The 5668-nt window shown below is 37.7% G+C and overlaps 1 non-coding gene across 1 annotated transcript; it reads right to left on the bottom strand.

Annotated features, from left to right (window-relative positions):
* Positions 1–1910: 1910 nt before the first annotated feature.
* Positions 1911–2018, bottom strand: LOC127742673 (small nucleolar RNA R71). Its single transcript, XR_008004031.1, has one exon. It is a non-coding gene; the product is annotated as a small nucleolar RNA R71 (small nucleolar RNA).
* Positions 2019–5668: the final 3650 nt, after the last annotated feature.

Genomic DNA, 5668 nt, shown 5'->3' with positions numbered 1-5668 from the left:
AAAAATTTAATAAAATCATGAAAACAAAAAATTTTGTGTTTCTTGTTTGTGTCTAGTGTCAATTTTTAAGTTTGGTGTCAATTGCATGTTTTTAAAAAAAATTTATGCATTTTTTCGAAAAATTCATGCATTGCATTCTTCATAATCTTCAAATTGTTCTTGATAAGTCTTCTTGTTTGATATTTAAATTTTCTTGTTTTGTGTCTTTTGTTGTTTTTCATATGCATTTTTCATTGATAGTGTCTAAGCATTGAAAATTTCTAAGTTTGGTGTCTTGCATGTTTTTCTTTTCTTGAAAATTTTTCAAAAATAAGTCTTGATGTTCATCTTGATCTTCAAAGTGTTCTTGGTATTCATCTTGACATTCATAGTGTTCTTGCATGCATCATTGATTTTGATCCAATATTTTCATGTTTTGAGTCATTTTTGTGTTTTTCTCTCTCCTCATTAAAAATTCAAAAATCAAAAAAATATCTTTTCCTTATTTTTTCTCATAAAATTCGAAATATTTGAGTTGACTTAGTCAAAAATTTTTAAAATTAGTTATTTCTTGTTAGTCAAATCAAGATTTCAATTTTAAAAATCTTATCTTTTCAAAATCTTTTTCAAAATCAAATCTTTTCTTTTTTCCTTTTGTTATTTTCGAAAATTTTTTAAAATTGATTTTCAAAAATCTTTTTCTTATCTTTATTTCATGATTTTCGAAAACTTTACTAACAATTAATGTGATTGATTCAAAAATTTGAAGTTTGTTACTTTCTTGTTAAGAAAGGTTCAATCTTTAAATTCTAGAATCATATCTTTTAGTTTATTGTTAGTCAAGTAATCAATTTTAATTTTTAAAAAATCAAATCTTTTTAATTTCCTCTTCAAATCTTTTTCAAAATATCTTTTCAATCATATCTTTTTAATCATATCTTTTTCAAATCATATCTTTTTCAAACTCAATTTCAAAAATCTTTTCTAACTTCTCATCTTTCCAAAAATTGATTTTCAAATCTTTTTCAACTAACTAGTTGACTTTTTGTTTGTTTCTTATCTTTTTCAAAACTACCTAACTACTTTTCCCTCACTAATTTTCGAAAATTCCTCACCCTTTTTCAAAATTCCTTTTAATTAACTAATTATTTCAAATTTTAATTTTAATTTTATTTCTTCTCTTAATTTTCGAAAATCACTAACCATTTTTCAAAAACAATTTTCGAATTTCTCTCCCTTTCACCTTCTTCTATTTATTTATTTAATTACTAACACTCTTCTCTTCATCTTAAAAATTTGAACCCTCTCTTCTTCTTTGTGTTCGAATTTTTCTCTTCTCCTTCTTCTATTCTTCTTTTCTTCTACTCACATAAAGGAATCTCTATACTGTGACATAGAGGATTCCTCTTCCTTTTATGTTCTTTTCTTTTTCATATGAGCAGGAGCAAGGACAAGGACATTCTTGTTGAAGCAGATCCTGAACCTGAAAGGACTCTGAAGAAGAAGCTAAGAGAAGCTAAAGCACAACAATTCAGAGAAAACCTTACAGAGAATCTCGAAAAAGAAGGAGACATGGCCGAACCCAACAATAATGCAATGAGGATGCTTGGTGACTATACTACACCTACTTCCAATTTTTAAGGAAGAAGCATCTCAATCCCTCAACTAGTTGCTCTAATGCAACAGAACTGCAAGTTCCATGGACTTCCATCAGAAGATCCCTATCAGTTTTTAACTGAATTCTTGTAGATCTGTGATACTGTTAAGACTAATGGAGTAGATCCTGAAGTCTACAGGATCATGCTTTCCCCTTTGCTGTAAGAGACAGAGCTAGAACATGGTTGGACTCACAACCTAAAGATAGCCTGGACTCTTGGGATAAGCTGGTCACGGCCTTCTTGGCCAAGTTCTTTCCTCCTCAAAAGTTGAGCAAGCTTAGAGTGGATGTTCAGATCTTCAAGCAAAAAGATGGTGAATCCCTCTATGAAGCTTGGGAAAGATATAAGCAGTTGACCAAAAAGTGTCCTTCTAACATGCTTTTAGAGTGGACCATTTTGGATATATTCTATGATGGTCTATCTAGTTCTCTAAGATGACATTGGACCATTCTACAGGTGGATCCATTCACCTAAAGAAAACGCCTGTAGAAACTCAAGAACTCATTGACATGGTTGCAAATAACCAATTCATGTACACCTCTGAGAGGAATCCTGTGAGTAATGGGATGCCTCAGAAGAAGGGAGTTCTTGAAATTGATGCTCTAAATGCCATATTGGCCCAGAACAAAATGTTGACTCAGCAAGTCAACATGATTTCTCAAAGTCTGAATGGATGGCAACATGCATCCAACAGTACTAAAGAGGCATCTTCTGAAGAAGAAGCTTATGATCCTGAGAACCCTGCAATGGTAGAGGTGAATTACATGGGTGAAGCCTATGGAAACACCTGTAATCCCTCATGGAGAAATCATCCAAATTTCTCATGGAAGGATCAACAAAAGCCTCAACACGGCTTTAATAATGGTGGAAGAAACAGGTTTAGCAATAGCAAGCCTTTTCCATCATCTTCTCAGCAACAGACAGAGAATTCTGAGCAGAGCCCCTCTAGCTTAGCAAACATAGTCTCTGATCTATCTAAGGCCACTTTAAGTTTCATGAGTGAAACAAGGTCCTCCATTAGAAATTTAGAGGCACAAGTAGGTCAGCTGAGTAAGAAAATCACTGAAACTCCTCCTAGTACTCTCCCAAGCAATACAGAAGAGAACCCAAAAAGAGAGTGCAAGGCTATTGATACAACCAAAATGGCCGAATCCAGAGAGGAAGGGAAGGACATGAATCCCAATGAGGAAGACCTCATGGGACGCCCTCCAAATAGAAAGGAGTTCCCTATTGAGGACCTAAAGGACTCTGAGGCTCATATAGAGACCATAGAGATTCCATTAAACTTCCTTCTGCCATTCATGAGCTTTGAGAACTATTCTTGCTCTGAAGAGGATGAAGATGTAACTGAAGAGCAAGTTGCTCAATATCTAGGAGCCATCATGGAGCTGAATGCCAAGTTGTTTGGTAATGAGACTTGGAAAGATGAACCTCCCTTGCTCATTTGTGAACTAAATACATGGGTTCAGCCAACTCTACCTCAAAAGAAACAAGATCCTGGTAAATTCTTAATACCCTATACCATAGGCACCATGACCTTTGAGAAGGCTCTGTGTGACCTGGGGTCAAGTATAAATCTTATGCCACTCTCTATAATGGAGAAACTGGGGATCTTTGAGGTACAAGCTGTAAGAATCTCATTAGAGATGGCAGACAAGTCAATAAAACAAGCTTATGGATTGGTAGAGGACGTGTTAGTGAAGGTTAAAGGCCTTTACATCCCTGCTGATTTCATAATCTTAGACACTGGGAAGGATGAGGATGAATGCATCATCCTTGGAAGACCTTACTAGCCACAGCGGGAGCTGTGATTGATGTTGACAGAGGAGAGCTAGTCCTTCAATTGAATGGGGACTACCATGTGTTTAAAACTCAAAGATCTTCCTCTGCAACCATGGGGAGGAAGCATGAAAAGCTTCTCTCAATACAGAGTCAAACAAAGCCCCCACAATCAAACTCTAAGTTTGGTGTTGGGAGGCCATAACCAAACTCTAAGTTTGGTGTTGAACCCCCACATCCAAATTCTAAGTTTGGTGTTGGGAGGTCCTAACAATGCTCTGAACATCTGTGAAGCTCCATGAGAGCTCACTGTCAAGCTATTGACATTAAAGAAGTGCTTATTGGGAGGCAACCCAATTTTTATTTATCTATATTTCTATTATTCTTTTATGTTTTATTAGGTTTATGATCATGTGGAGTCACAAAACAATTGCAAAAATTAAAAACAGAATAAAAAATAGTAAAAGAAAAAGCACACCTTGGAAGAAGAGCTGTCTGGCGTTTAACCGCCAGAAACAAGCATCTGTCTGGCGTTTAACGCCAGAAACAAGCACCAAGCTGGCGTTTAATGCCAGATACAAGCATCAGGCTGGCGTTAAACGCCAGAAACAGGCTACATTTGGGCGTTTAACACCAGAAACAAGCATCAGTCTGGTGTTAAACGCCAAGATTGCATACAAAGGGCATTTTACACGCCTAAAAGGTGTAGGGATGAGAAATCCTTGACACCTCAAGATTTGTGGACCCCACAGAATCATCTCAGGATCTATGGACCCCACAGGATTCCCACCTACCCCACCTCTCTCTTCTTCACACAATCCAATAACATTATACCTTTACCAATCACCTTAATCACTCTTCCCCATAAACCCCACCTACCTTAAAATTCAAAATCTCTTTCCCACCCAAACCCAGCCTAAATGACCGAACCCAAACCTCTATCCCTCCACTATATAAACCCCTACATTCTTCTTCATTTTCACACAACCCTACCCTCTCTTCTCCCCCTTGGCCGAAACCCACACCTCTCTCTCTCTCCTCCATATCTTCTTCTTCTTCTTCTATTCTTTCTTCTTTTGCTCGAAGACGAGCAACATTCTAAGTTTGGTGTGGTAAAAGCATAGCTTTTTTTGTTTTTCCATAACCATTGATGGCACCTAAGGCCAGAAAAACCTCAAGAAAGAGGAAAGAGAAGGCAATTGTTTCCACCTCTGAGTCATGGAGATAGAGAGATTCATCTCAAAAGCCCATCAAGACCACTTCTATGAACTTGTGGCCAAGAAAAAGGTGATCCCTGAGGCCCCTTTTAAGCTCAAAAAGGGCAAATATCTGGAGATCCAACAAGAGATTATAAGAAGAGGATAGGAAGTTCTCTGCAATCCCATTGAACAAGTCGGAATCTTAACGCAATTCTATGCAAACGCATGGATCACTAGGAACCATGATCAAAGCATGAACCCAAACCAAGGAATTGGCTTACAATGGTTCGGGAGAAATGCTTAGATTTCAGTCCGAAGAACGTAAGGTTGGCGTTCAACTTACCTATGATGCAAGAAGACGCATGCCCCTACACTAGAAGGGTCAACTTTGATCAACGGTTGGACCAAGTCCTCATGGACATATGTGTGGAAGGAGCTCAATGGAAAAGAAGACTGGACCTTAAGCCTGTGCCTAGAGGATGGTTGGAGTTCATCCAACGCTCCATCATCTCTACTAGCAACCGATTTGAAGTGACTTTGGATTAGGCCATCATGATCCATAGCATCATGATTGGAGAGAAAGTAGAAGTTCATGAAGTCATCCCTCTAGAATTCTACAAAGTAGCCGAAAAGCCCTCCACCTTGGCAAGGCTAGCTTTTTCTCATCTCATTTGCCATCTATGCAACTTAGTTGGAGTTGTCATAGAAGGAGACATCCTCATTGAAGAGGACAAGCCCATCACTAAGAAGAGGATAGAGCAAACAAGAGAGCCCATACATGGATCTCATGAGACGCATGAGGAAGCTCATCATCAAGAAATTCCTGAGATGCCTCAAGGGATGCATTTTCCTCCAAACAACTATTGGGAACAACTCAACACTTCTCTAGAAGGATTGAGTCATGACATGAATCAATTAAGGGTGGAACACCAAGAGCACTCCATCATTCTCAATGAGATTAGAGAAGATCAAAGAGCTATGAGGGAGGAGCAGCAAAGGCAAGGAAGAGACATAGAGGAACTCAAGAACACCATTGGTCCTTCAAAAAGAAGG

This window comes from Arachis duranensis, chromosome 1, assembly GCF_000817695.3.
Source record: "Arachis duranensis cultivar V14167 chromosome 1, aradu.V14167.gnm2.J7QH, whole genome shotgun sequence".
Classification (NCBI taxonomy): Eukaryota; Viridiplantae; Streptophyta; class Magnoliopsida; order Fabales; family Fabaceae; genus Arachis; species Arachis duranensis.
Note: the sequence above shows the minus strand (reverse complement) of the source record. Positions and strands in the feature narration are given on the sequence as shown.